General features: G+C 44.7%; 1 long non-coding RNA gene across 1 annotated transcript in view; it reads left to right on the top strand.

Moving 5' to 3' along the window:
- The window catches only part of LOC115069599, a 23,865-nt gene extending 16,491 nt beyond the window's left edge, over nucleotides 1-7,374 (top strand). The window contains exon 4 of the long non-coding RNA XR_003848851.1: nucleotides 7,296-7,374. This is a non-coding gene — a long non-coding RNA (uncharacterized LOC115069599). The remainder of the gene's footprint in view (nucleotides 1-7,295) is intronic.
- The last annotated feature ends 7,287 nt before the right edge of the window (nucleotides 7,375-14,661 follow it).

Below are 14,661 nucleotides of genomic sequence, written 5' to 3' on the forward strand. Positions count from 1 at the left end.
CTTCTCTTTGACATAGTGATTGAAACTCTTGGAAGAGCAATAAGACAAGAGCAGGAAATTAAAGGAGTAATAATTGGAAAAGAAAAGATCAAATTACCCCTTTTTGCAGATGATAGGATATTATATCTAAGGGACGCCAAAAATTCTACCAGAAAACTCCTAGAAACTATTAACATGTTTAGTAAAGTGGCAGGTTACAAAATTAATCTACAAAAGTCCCTTACTTCATTTTTTAACACCCACAAAAGGAAAACATTATCCCTATTTATATCTGAGAAGTAATATTAACAGGAATCAAGTCCTCTGGCCATGTCACAAATCTGTGGCAGTGGCAGAATTCTCATATAAGTTCCACTGACATCAGTGCCCCTACTTTTAACCTTGATCTTACCAAGATGGAAGGACCTCCCATGCTCATGGATTGGAAGAATTAATATTGTGAAAATGACCATCATACCAAGAGTCATATATAGATTCAATGCAATGCCAATCAAAATCCCCATGACATTTTTCACAGAATTGGAAAAAATCGTCCTAAGATTCATATGGAAGCACAAAAGACCTTGGATAGCCAAAGCAACCCTGAGCACTAAGAGCAATGCCTGGGGATTACTATACCAGATTTTAAAGTGTATTACAGAGATATAGTCATAAAAACAACATGGTACTGGGACAAAAATAGACCCATAGATCAATGAAACAAAATTGAAGACCCAAATATGAGTAAATGCAATTTCAGCCACCTGATATTTGACAAAGGGCCTCAGAATGTTCACTGGAGGAAAGACAGCATGTTCAGTAAATGGTGCTGGCAAAACTGGATCTCCACCTGTGGAAGAATGAAACTAAACCCCTATCTTTCACCCTGCACAAAAGTCAACTCCAGATTGATCAAAGTCCTCAGTGTGAAGCCTGAAACTCTGAAACTGTTAGAAGAAAACATTGGCAAAGAAAACATTGGGAAAAACCTACAAGATATAGGTGTAGGAAAGGATTTTCTAAACTGGACACCAATAGGCCAGGAAACAAGGGCAAGAATTAACAAGTGGGACCTCATTAAACTAAAAAGCTTCTGTACATCAAAGGAGAGAACCAAGGAAGCAAACAGAAAACCCATAGAATGGAAGAAAATCTTCACCAGTGACACATCTGACAGAGGTTTACATCCAGAATATATAACGAATTCAAAAAACAGAGACTCAAGACAGGAAGTAACCCAATTAAAAGCTAAGGAGCTGAACAGAGAGTTCTCAACAGACAAAATAAAGATGGCTAAGAAGCATCTTAAAAGGTGTTCAACATCACTAGTAATTAGGGAAATACAAATTAAAACCACTTTAAGATTTCATCTTACCCCAGTCAGACCGACTAAGATCAAGAGAACAAATGATGCCAAATGTTGGAGAGGATGTGGGGAAAGGGGAACACTCATCCACTGCTCGTGGGGCTGCAAACTTGTTCAACCCCTATGGAAAGCAGTGTGGAGAATTCTTACAAAACTATAAATGAACCTACCATTTGACCCAGTTATACCACTCCTTGGCATATACCCAAAGAACTCATCCTATTGCAGAGACACTTGTACATCCATGATTGTTGCTGCTCTTTTCACTATAGCTAAGAGATAGAAGCAACCTAAGTATCCCTCAACCAACTAGTGGATAACGAAAAGGTGGTTCATTTATACAATGGAGTTTTACTCAGCAGTAAAGAAAGATGAAATCATGAAATTTGCAGGTAAATGGATGGAACTAGATACTGTTATACTAAATGAAGTAACACAGACTCAGAAAAAAAACACCCCCCAAAACGACATATGTTCTTTCTCATATGTGGATCCTAGAACCAAACCCTGATCAGTGAGTATGTATCCAGACATAACTACAGGAACCAGGATAATGGAAAGGAAACAGGGAGGTAAAAGAAAAGAAAGAACCTGAAAGAGAAGAACAGTAGGAAACAGGCCTTAATAAGGGAGATATGGATAAAAATTGGGTTAGTTTAAGGGAGGGGGGAGGGTAGGGTATACAAGGAACCTAAGGGATAAAGGGAAAGAAGGAGCTCAAGAGAGGTAGGACAGTAGGAGAAGGGTATTGTTAAGGTAGAAATGGAAAAAACGGGGGCACCTTAAATGGGGAAACCATGGTGGAAGGGTTAGACAATGAGAGAGATAAATAATGCCTAGCTAGTTTTAAAAAAAGGAACCGTATTATTCCAACAACCTACTGATAAATTATACATACAACTAGATCAAGGAATATAATATTTGTCTAGGCAAGGTTTATCTGAGAATGTTTGGTCTTTGCCCAAGCTTTATCTACATGGCACATGGTAATTAAAAGTATCAGACTAGTGAACTAACCTTCTTGGATGTTTAATAGCCATATTTTGAGGTCTATACTAATTTGGTCAGAGGGACATAAAGGACAGTTTTTGCTCCTTGTCCTCCTAGGTTGACTAAGTTCCAGGGGACTATGGAACATCTCTCAAAATGTCCTGTAACTGTGGTGAGTCATCTGTCCTCTTGATCAAGGAGGCCGTGGAGACCCCAGCAAATGGACTTGAACTAGCGTCCAGTCTACAAAGAGGATGGTCAACAGAGAGGGACTATTTTTGCCCTGCTTCCAAGTGAAGCCAGCTGTGGTTGAATAGGACCTTTAACTTATCTTCACATAGGCAGAACTGGTAAAAGAAAGGAGCCAGGGGCTCCTCCCAAGCCCATGTTACTCCTGAGGAACAGATCCTCAAATGACCTTAAGAGTAAAAATAAATTGGTTTATTTGGGCCAACTGTAGGGTCTTAAATACCCAAAAGGAAAGTATAACCAATGATTAAAGGGGTCAATATAATTTCTTAAGAGTCCATATGCATAGCTAAAGGCTACATAACAAGAAACAATGCCAGATAGGAGATACCTTCCTTTGAGGTGTTGGCCAGGGTAGCCCAGGAGACTCCCAGGCAGTAACTCAGCATAGAACTGGGAAAATGAACAGCAGACCCCAGTCTTATCTAAAGGAATGTTGACAACTGATTGCTGCTAGATGAGGAAGAGCTGATCTTCCTAAAACAAGGATCTCTAGATAGGCTGAATAGATTCAGCAGACGGACAAACACTGGGAAATGGCTGGGGTGCTGACAACACAGTGGACAGTAACAGAGATGACAGAGTGTATGGGCTCCAGTGGGGGAGAGGGAGGCTATGGGAGGGTGCCATTTGGGAAGTGGGTGTATAGATGAGTAAGATTGTTTGGGATGTTCTGTATGAGATACACACAAAAAAATTAACAACTAAATAAATGAATTATATTTGTGGAGGAAGCATAAAAATTTACGTCATGTTAATTAGTAGAGGTGATAAACATTACCAATGAAATCTACCTGATGACTTTATAAACATACACCGGTGCCAAGGATCCAAGTGGATCCAAGCAACCAATTATGACTAGTAATCTTATTGTAGGAGACAGTATATTTTAAAATTAAATGGAGATCTTTTTTGAAGGTTAAAACCTCATTCAATCTTATGTCTTATAGGGTTTATACTGAGTTCACTATTGTATAACTGTGAACCTAAAAATTTACAGCCACTTTTGTAAGAGATGTATCCTTGCTCCGGAAATTGTTACTGAACATGTTAAAGCTGTAATGAAATGCTTCTTCTAATCATGTGGTTATTAAATAAATAAAAATAAAGTCAAAAAAAAAGAAAGAAAAGAAAAGAAAAGCCGGGCATGGTGGTGCACGCCTTTAATCCCAGCACTCGGGAGGCAGAGGCAGGTGGATCTTTGTGCGTTCAAGGCCAGCCTGGTCTACATAGTGAGTTCCAGGACAGATGGGGCTACAGGGAGACCCTGTCTCAAAAAGAACCCCCCCAAAAAAAGAAAGAAAAAAAGAAAAGAAATGTCGCTGAGCAAGCGGGGAAAGCAAGCAGGTAAGCATCGCCCCTCTGTGGGTTTTGGTTATGCTTCTGCCTTGATTTCCCAAAGTGATGGACTATAATCTGTTAGCTAAAACAAACCGTTTCTTTCTCAAATCGATTTTGGTCAGTGTTTTATCACAGTCACAGAAAGCAAACCAGGATAGGTTGTTTCTCTGAAGAAGTGCAGCCTAGGTTTTAGATTTGCTCCTAATTTTGACAAGGAATTCTTGGATCAGTGAGAAGATCCTATTCAATATGCCATCATAGTAGGGAAACGTCTGTAATTGAATTAGATGCCCCAAATGGCATTCAAATGAAACCTAGAGGTTTATAGGCTCTTGGAATTCACAAAGATATACAGTACATGGTAAAGATGGTTTGTTTCTCTCTGGAAGTATTACTTAGCCCAGAAAGAAGCGTTATAATTTGCGCTGAACTATACTGCTTCTTCTTGTGACATGATGGTGATTTTCTGATGTTGCAAGGCATGTCTGAAAGGAGAAAACATATCGTGGTGTGAGTGTGGCCAGATTTTATAAAGCTGTAAAATGCCAGCTCACACAAAACAAATGTATGAATGAACAAAATATATGAATTCTCAAGATTTTCTGTGAAGGGAAAATTTATTTTAGCTTTTTCTCTTCGTAACTCTACTGAGATTAACTCAAGATCTTTTTAGTAAATTTGTGATTTAAAGTTATAAGCCCCAAATCTGGTTTTAGAAGCTTTCCATCACTTGCAGATTTTCCCACAAGCCCATTTAAATATAAAGGACATTCATATTCATATTTCTCTCTCTGTGTGTCTCTGTCTCTCTGTGTCTCTCTGTCTCTGTCTCTGTGTCTCTCTGCCTGTCTCTCTCTGCCTCTGTCTCTGTCTCTGTGTCTCTGTCTGTCTCTCCCTGTCTCTGTCTCTCTGTGTCTCTCTGTTTCTCTCTCTCTCTCTCTCTGTTTCTCTCTCTCTCTCTCTCTCTCTCTCTCTCTCTCTCTCTCTCTCTCTCTCTCTCCTCTCAATAAAATACACCTAGTACCACCTAGTGGTGCACAAGTAGATTGCAAGTTGATACTGGAGTTGCAGCAAAGATGGAGCAGAGGTGAGGTAGCTTGGATATTGGGGAAATGAACAAGTCTTCCCTTTTGGGTTCATTTTCTCTTGAGCGTGTACATATATAAATGGCTAAACTATAATAAACTTGATTTTTAAAAGTGATCATACAATTTCAAAATATTGCATAATTGCCTAAAAAGTATCTGAAAAACATCGGTTTCCCTTAAACATCGTTTCCCTTTCTTGTCCTCAGCTCAGGCCATGACTCCAGCACTCCTGGGCGAAGATCGGAGGCCCTGGGGTGCCTTGTTTCAGCCACACATGGCTCTACAGATACCCCACAGGTTATCTACTGGCATTGTTTTATGGTGCAACAGACACCCTCTAATAGCATTTCTGGAAAGCAGTGCTTTATCACAGAAAAACCATCCAGAGTACATGTTTTAAATACTTGATTTATCATGTTTATGTGTACGAGTGTATTGCTTGGATGTATGTAAGTGCACCCTTGTCGTGAAGTGCCCGTGGGGGCCAGAAGAGGGCGTCAGATCCCCTGGAACTGGAGTTACAGATGTTTGTTAGCCACCATGTGGGTGTTGGGAATCGAACCCAGATCCTCTTCAACAGCAGTCTCTGCTCTTAACTGCTGAGCCATCACTCCAGTCCCCCAAAGGGGGGAAATGTTTGTTTGCTTTTTGGCAATTTTGTCTTTTTCCCCCCTGACCTGAGGCCTGAACCCAGTGTCTCGTGCTAGCTAGGAAAGCACTTTCTCACTAAGCCAAATCCTCAACCATGAGGAAAAATAATTTCAGAAAACAGTTATGTAAGCAGAGATGCTAAAGCAAATTCTGCCTCTGATTCTTTTTTTTTTTTGAGACAGGGTCTCCCTGTTTAATCCTGACTGGCCTGGGACTTGCTATGTGGACCAGGATGGCCTCAAATGCACATAGATCCACCTTCTCCTGTCTCCCAAGTGCTGAGATTGCAGGTGTACAGTACCTACACTGCTGATTATTTTTAGAAAAGTTTTATTTTATGTGTGTGCGAGAATGTGCAGATGAGAGTGGGACATGGGGAGGCCAGAAGAGGCTGTCAGATTCCCTGGTGCTGGGAACCAAATGGGTCCTTAAGCATTGAGTGGTGTCTCCAACCCTATGCTTCTGAGTCTTATTACCCATGTGACCTTGAAGAAAACCACTTGACTTCCTCCTGAATTGGACAAGCTGCTTAGCCTCTCGTAAAATGGAGATAATAAAATTTTTTATCTTAGGGTTGTTATGGGTATTGAATGATTAAACACTCATAGCATCTATTAAATGCTCAATGAAACTCAGGCATCACCGTTCTTGTTACTACTGCTGACTTCCTTGGAGTGGTTTGTGTGAGATCTGTCTTAGCTGTGACTGGGGGAGATCTGATGACATTCAGGCAGGTACAGGGACAAATGCAAAGGGCCAGACAAGGTGCTGTCCGTGGTACTGAAACCACCGAGGTCAGCATGGCAGGACTGTTGGACACTCAGGACACTGGGACTCCTGGGTCAACCTGTCCCAAGAACTTGAAGCAGGTTAGGGCATGCACACATGCATGCATATACTCAACTACACACAGAGTGAGACAGGAAAGGAAAAAGGAAGGAGGCAGGAAGGAAAAGGAGAATCAGTGAGCCTGTTCTTGACGGGCTGAAAAACAAGGACTTGGAATTGGAATAGAAATTCACATTGCTTTCAAATGCACGTCTTTCTGTCATCAAGAAACAAGCATAGTCCTTGTACTGGGCGCAGAGCTCCTGTGTCTTAGTCTGTCCATGTTGGGGAAGGAAGTTTAAATGTTTCTCCCTGCAAGCTCTCAGTGGTGCATAGTCCTCTCCTCTGTTCCTAGTCATTTGGCCATGAATATTCACAACTGAGCCTTAGGGTTCTTGAGGGCAGTTCTGCATACTGTCATGAGGACAAGGAATTGTGCCTGTGTCTCGGCTTGGGTTGGCATTGTGAGGGCTATACACTAGATGGGCTGCAACAAAAGAAATGTGTTTTCTCAGAGTGAAGGAGCTAGTAGGTGTGAGGTTCAGGTGTTAGCATTCTCAGGTGCTGGTGAAGACCCACTTTCTGGATTACAGCCATTGAAGATGCAGTGGAGACTGAGGGACTGTTCTGCAGGTAAGTTCCCTGGTCTCTTCTTATAAGAACACTAATCCCACCACAAGGGCTCCCATGACCTCCAAAGTAAGTAAATACTGGACTAAAGATAGTTCACATGCATTTCCTAAAGGAAGATTCTCTTCAGCTTTTAAAAAACTTTCCAAAGCTAATTTTGACTTACTTTTCAGATCCCAATTCCAGAACAGCAGAGGATTCTTGATACCTAGTAAACTGTGTGTGGACGTCCCAGACACCTGGCTCCTTGACAGAATCAGAGGTGAGCACGATTTCACTTCCTATGTGCCTCACAAGACAGACTGGCCAGCACTTCCGTTCGACTGCCTGTTCTGTCATAATGGAGAGCCCTTCTCCATCTTTGAGCCTAGAGGCCCATTAGAATCTAGTGCTTGCTTCCCTGGGCTCAGCTTGGTGGTCATGAGGCTGGGTTCTGCTTGGTGGGGGTCTCAGTAGTGGTGAATACACAGTTCCGACCATCACCTTTAAAAGGAAGGGGCTTCCATTTCCCTTCCATTTCTATGCTTAAAAACTCTTCTTTGCATGTGTTCATGTGTTTGAGCGTAGGCGCAAACTGCGGCTCGTGTGTAGAAGTCAGAGGACGACCTTGGTCCTTCAATCTTGTTTGAGACAGCGCCTCCCGTTTTGATGCTGTGTATGCCAGATGCTCTCTGGGGGAGACTGAGGACTGTGCCGAGAGTGGACACACAGTGATGTAGCTGGCTGGCTGGAATTTCTAGGAGGAGAGCTAGGACATGGAGAACAGAGCCATACTGGGGAGTCTTAGAAACAAAGCTCCTCACTTTATTCTGCCCACTGTGTACAGGTCCTCAGTGCTCCATGTCTTGGCTTTGAGGCTCATTCCTTAATAACAGCACAGGAATCACATTTGCTTCTCAAAGTTGTCATGTAAATGACTTGTTGCTATCATGAACTTACTCTGAGCATGAACTCCCAATGTCAGGTCATGTCCCTGGTGAGTGTCCGATGCAATGTAAGTGAGGGGTGTGACGCCTCTGGCTGCCTTAGTTCCACTTTGATTGTTATTTAGCATTAGCTTAGCGATGATCAGGCCAGCAGTGGCGTGGAAGTACCTGCCTGTACTACTAAACTTCGATTAATATTTAGCATCCTCCTAGATTACTGAGTCCCTAAGTGGTGGTGCTATCATGAGGAGTAGTTTGAATTACGGCTGCTTAGAGTTCCAGAATTATGAAGCCAAGCCCACCATTTTATTAGCTTCTCTTGAATCATATTTATGTAAACCCCTGTGGTGAAGACTTCCGGTCTCTTGGCCCCAGGGTTCATCTTCTTCATTCAGTAGTAATACTGGATCTCGATTTAAAAAACATTGTATTTGTTTATTTTTATTTTATGTGTATGAGTGTATCGCCTGCATGTGTGTAAGTGCACTTGTGTCGTGTGCTGCTCGTGGAGGTCAGAAGAGGGCATTGGATTCCCCTGGAACTGGAGTTACAGATGGATGTTAGCTGCCAGGTGGGGGCTGGGAACCAAACCTGGGTTCCCTACAATAGCAGCCAGTGGTCTTAACTGCTGAGCCATCTCTCCAGCCCCCAGCATCTCAAATTTTGATCTGGTACTTGGTGGCCCACGATAAAGGCCACATTTGCCAGTTTCTTTCATGGATGATGTCTCCAGAGTTCTCTCTGGGTCTCTTGTGCTATCAGGCATGCCATATAACATATCCATATGTGCCTTTATTATTATCGTCGCGGGGAGGGGAGTGACTTACAACAAAAGGAACTTGCAGTGCCTAGAGCGCACCATACCGCATCGTTCTGCTGCTGGTCCATAGTCAGCACTAGCATTCGCCCTCCGTCTTGGCCGGCAGTCTCCTTCGGGTTGGTAAATGCCCCACCCCTGCCCCCCCAGGGGTGAGATGCCGGGCCATCTTTTTCCTCCACACCAGCCTCCGCACATTCTCCACACCCTCCAACGCTGCGGGTTCCTGGACAGTTGGGCTTCTGTCACAAGATGATGCCACAGCCCTTCCTTCTGGGCCTAACTGCAGCAGGCAGTTAGTCCTCCGCAGCAGGCCCAGCCCTTGGAGGAACCAGAACCCTGGGGAACAGCTGGACGCACCTAATGACTACTTCTCACTGGATGTAAGCGGTAGTGATGTTGGGTGATCTGCATTTCTAACAGATCTCACAAAGATATGTATTCATTCCCCACCCCTCTCTTTTCTTCTTTCCATTTTTCTTTCTTTTTTGAGACAGGATCCCGTTATGCAGTGCTGACTGGCCTGGAACTCACTATGTAGACCAGGCTGACCTCAAATTCACAGAGATACACACCCGCCTCTGCCTTTGGAGTGGTGGGATTAACCATATCTGGAAAGGACTGCATTTCTTATACACTATTGGGTAGAATGAAGATGCAACGGACGGACCAGCAGCATCCATTTGGAACACTGGAGAACCGCACCGGAGGCGGTGACACATGGTTGAGCCTGCAACTGGAATTCCTTTGAGCACCTTAACAGTTTGATCTGAACACTAATGGGTTTCTTGAAAACGAGAGTGAAATAAACTATTTTGTTTAAACTCCTGTGGGCTATTCTAGCTTACATACTCTGTGTTGTCACAACTCTCTATATTCTTAAAGAAGGAGCATCCATTCAGGGAACACCACCCATGTTTTCTTTTTTTGCCATTATGTTTGGAGGAAGCTGGTCCCAGCTTTACAAGTCCAGGGTGGGGCATATGAACCTTTCCAGTCATAGCCTCCTATCTGCTGGGTTTCATTGACTCGCTCATGGGTGGTCACATATAGCAGAGGGAATCTTGGAGTTTGGCTGGAACTGGTGGGAAGTAAAGATGTCTTTTCTTAACTGTGAGGACTAGAATCTTAGGGTCTTAATAGCATACTCTGGGAGGGAGAGAGAAATGGAAAGAGAGAGTGCACACATGAGAGAAAGAGAGAGAGAGAGAGAGAGAGAGAGAGAGAGAGAGAGAGACAGAGAGAGAGAGAGAGAGAGTGTTCTGGATAGCTTTAGTGTCAACTTGACACACCTGGGTTGAGGGAGCCTCAATTGGGGAATTGTCTCCATTGGACTGGCCTGTGGCCATGACTGAGGGGCATCTTCTTGATGAGTGATGTGGGAGGGCCCAGCCCACTGTGGGTGGAGCCACCCCTGGGCAGGAGGACCTGTGTTGCATAAGAAAGCAGGCTGAACAGGGGCCTAGTGACTGAGACTCACTTAATGTAGCCCAGGTCAGCTTCAAACTTGTGGTCCATCCTCCTGCCCCAGCCTCCCGAGTATTGGGATTATAGGCATGAGCCATGATGTTCAGTTTGCCTGGACATTTTGATCCAGCCCATTCCTGAAACTAAATATCACTAGACTTTAATTGCTTGAGGCCATCCCTCCCCTCTCCCCTCAACTGGATTTTTCATTTGTGCCTAGAAGTCCTGTTATTTCCCTTGTTTATTTACATAGATAGAAAACGTTTCACAGCACCATTTCCTTATTTTAGTTCTGTTGTTAGGTAGGAAGACAAAGGCTCTGACGCATTCTGTGCCTGGAGCCACATGATTGTCCTTAGCTGGGCACATGACCTTTTTCTTTCCACAGATGAGAATTCAGAGTGCCTGTTAGCCTTTTCAATGTCATTTTCCTGGAATTGCTAAACAATTTTTAACAAAAGTTGCCATCATAGCTCAGGATGTTTTGAGAACTGGTATTATATTATGACATTGCCTTCAAAATATATGGTTTTTTCCCCTCCAAGAGTCCTCAAGGAAAATCTTCAGGCTTTATTCAAGCTGTGGAAACCGATGACACAAGTGTTGGGGAATTCAGAGAGAGACTGAGGGCTGGGGGTGCAGGGGGAGAGGAAGGAGGGAAATAGACGTTTTGTGAAAACTCATGAAAACCAACAAAGTAAGCAGTGTCAGCTCCACTTTGCCTAGGGGAAAGTGGACATGTAGCCCAAGGGTCACAGCTAGGACTCAATCCCTGGGGGTCACAGCCAGGACTCAATCCCTGAGCCACCTCCCTCCAAACACTGTGGGTCTTCCTTTCCTTTCCACCCTCTGCCTCCTTAGGGCTGGCTTGATCTGGAATAAAAACCAGGGGACAGTTGTCAAGCTTGGAATAGTATGCTCCTGTGTGTTGCTGTCAAAGTGTCATTCTTTGGGATGGGACAATACTTCTATTGAAGGAAGGGTACAGTGGAGAATTTAGAGTTAGTGTGTGCAGGATCTTGGAGCAATGTGGAAAGTTTCTCTCTCTCTCTCTCTCCCCCCCTCCACAGCAGGGGAATAGGGAACCCTTTTCTGGGAGAGGTGGCCCAGCTAGAACAAGGGATTGTTCAGATCTGAGGTCAGAAGTTCAGGGACACTGCAGGCCATCGCTAGTGTGGGCTAATGCTCAGTCCTTCAGCTGAACTGGATCCAGGCTGAGCTCATGGCAAGACCACACAAAGGACAGGTGATGGGATTGGGGGCCAGAAAGGACAGTATAGATGGAGCCCCTAAATGGACCATGGTCTGTATAGCTTCCTAGCAGGACTGTTTTACATGAGCGTGTGCATGCATGCGTGCCTGTGTATTTGTGCATGTGTGTTGTCAGCTACATACATTTTTGTCTTATTTCTGATCACATTACTTTAATCCACATAATCCACCCCTAAGCAATGCCCTCAAATGGTAACATGTTTGACTCTGTAGGAAGTGGGTGACTGCAGGGTGCCTGGGCTCTCACGTTCCCTTCCCTGTAGGAGAGAGTGCTCAATGCTTTCCTGCATTCAGGGTGGTAAGCTAGCTAGATCTTGCCAGGACACAAGAAAGGCCCAAGGCTCTCTGACAGTACCATCGTTCCCTATGCGCTCCTTTGAACTTGGTCCAGAGATTGGAAGAGAGGCCAGGAGTCTGGTGGCTTGATGGCTGCACACACTGCTGGCTGTGGATAGAAGGTGTTGACTGAAAAAGTCAAACCTGATGCTTTTGGTAAGAAGCGTCTCCGTTTATGTTCCAGGCTCCTTCCCTGGAGGCAGCCTCCCAGTCCCCAGGTCCCCAGAGAGCAGCACTATCACATTCCATGACTCTGAGACCCAGCGATTATTCAGAAGAGTGCATCCTGCAGACCTCAAACCAGAGTAGAAGAAAATTACTTCTGAGGAAGGTGGAAGTCAGAGCCGGCCCTGCCAGGAAGCAGGATCTTCTGTAAGAGTAACCAGTGCTCCTAACCGCTGAGCCATCTCTCTAGCCCCATCAAGTCTGTTTTTAAAAATATTTTATTTATTGTTTTTATTTTATGTGTATGCATGTATTGCCTGCATGGAGATAAGTACACCCATGTTGTGCAGTGCCCAGCGGCGGAGGTCAGAAGAGGCTGTCGGATCCCCTGGAACTGGAGTTGTGGACAGTTGTTAGCTGCCATGTGGGTGCTGGGATTTGAACCCAGGTCTTCTGCAGGAACAGTCAGTATTCTTAACTGCTGAGCCATCTCTCCAGCCCCAAGTCTGTTTCTAATGACCGGTGGGCCTCTCTTCTAGCCACACAGGCTCAGTCCATGGCCTGTCTTGTTGCCCCTCCTCTTAGTGCTTCTTTTCATTATCAATGTCAAGTGGCAGTCATATGTTCCTTACGAAGCATCAGCCTATGCCAGCCCACCTTCCCTCCTTTCGTTCCTTTCTTCCTTTGATACACCCTAGAAGCCCCCACTGTCTTCTGCACTGCAATTTACTCTATTTCTTATTTTAGTTTTTGGTGTGTATGTGTGTGTGTGTGTGTGTGTGTGTGTGTGTGTGTGTGCACATGTGTGTGGACATGGCGGCCAGAAGAGGACTTTGGGTGTCCTCTCCTCTGTCACTCTGTCTCATTCCTCTGTGACAGTATCTCTCGCTGAACCTGGATCTGGGCTCCCAGCCAGCACACCCTAGAGATCCTTTTGTCTCCATCCCCCACAGTCAGGGTGCTACCCGGCTTTTTACAGGGGTGCTGGGGATTTGAACTCAGGTCCATGCCCGAGCAGCAAGCAGTCTCATCCACTGAGCCACCCACCCTATTTCTTTTTGGAACTCTCAGTAACTTTGTGATCTAAACTGTCCCTGACATAACTTTCCAAGATCCACAACACTTTTTGTCTCTGCTCTTCTCAAAATTCTTCAAAATCTGAGAGTAACCTTGTAACCTGAGCAGCTGACTTGAAGCTCCCCATGCCTCTGGCTCCACCCAGACTGGAATCACCACGCTACACACAGCAACCCGAGGAGCACTCTGCCTGGCTTCTGCACAGGGCCTGGAAGCTGCAATCCTGAGCTCCCGCAGACAAACTCTCCAGTGCTCTGGGCTTGCCTTGAAGCAAGAACCAGCCTTCCCATATATCCAAACTCCTGTACAAATGAAGGTCCAGTGTTGTGCTGGGGGTCCAGGGATGATGCGCTGCCCCCACCTCTCGGCACGGCAAATGGTCAGTTCTGCGCTTGGTGACACACTTTCCGATTCCCCCAGTGTTCTCGACTTCCTTTTTTTCCATTTCTTTTAACCTACAGACTGTCAAATTCTTTCTGTAGTCCTCAGATTACAACTCTTTTCACACTCACTTTGCATTCTCTGTTCAACTCATTAGAACCTCATTGGCCAGGTAAACAAGGGTCATTGTCTTGGGTGACTTGGGTCAATCTCTATATATCAGCAAAGAAACCTTTTGTTTTTCTGCCCTGGTTCCCTGGGTCTTAGTTTGGTTGGACTGTGGCTTCAATTCTGGCAAGTCCACACAGTGATTTGAGCACGGGAAGTATGACCTGAAAACATACTCCGCTATGACATGGGAGTAACTACAACCTCAGAAAACCTCACAGATGCCACAGGTCTGAGGAAGAGTCCACAAAGACAGACTGGAAAGCCCTAGCTGGAGAAGGTGCAGCTGCAGCTGCTGAGTGACAGAGAAGGTTGCTGGTCTGCATGGGTCAGAGGTGGTCTGCAGTCTCTGGACAAGCAGCAAGCAGCTCTTAGGACCAAGTGGGCACAGGTGAGCTTCAGGCAGTGGCTGGGTAGTGGGGGGGTTGCACCAGGGCAGGCAAGCAGCAGTATTCAGAAGGCTCTGGCCAGGAGACTACTACACTCGATAAGACCAGGCCTTTGAGGTTGAAGGCTGGGCATTCTGGGCACATGACCAGGGCCAACTGCTACCCAGTGTCCTGACTGACTGTCTTAGTTTCCTATTACTGTGACAAACCACTCTGACCCAAGCCAGTGGGTCGGGGGAAGGTTTATTTCACCTTACAAGAGCCCAGGGAAGGAACCTGGAGGCAGGAGCTGAAGCATAGACCACAGAGGAATGCTGCTTACTGGCTTGCTCCTCTGGCCTGTGCTCAATCTGCTTTCTTTACTTTTCTTTTTCTAAATTATTTATTTAATAACCATATAATTAGAAGAAGCATTTCATTACAACAACATTGACATGTTCAATAACAATTTCCAGAGCTAAGATGCATGTCTTTCAAAATTGGCTAAAATTTTAGGTTTACAGTTGAATTAATACAGTTATACAATATTGTACTCAGTATA

This window comes from Nannospalax galili, unplaced genomic scaffold (genome assembly GCF_000622305.1).
Source record: "Nannospalax galili isolate Female #2095 unplaced genomic scaffold, S.galili_v1.0 scaffold1454, whole genome shotgun sequence".
Taxonomy (NCBI): domain Eukaryota; kingdom Metazoa; phylum Chordata; class Mammalia; order Rodentia; family Spalacidae; genus Nannospalax; species Nannospalax galili.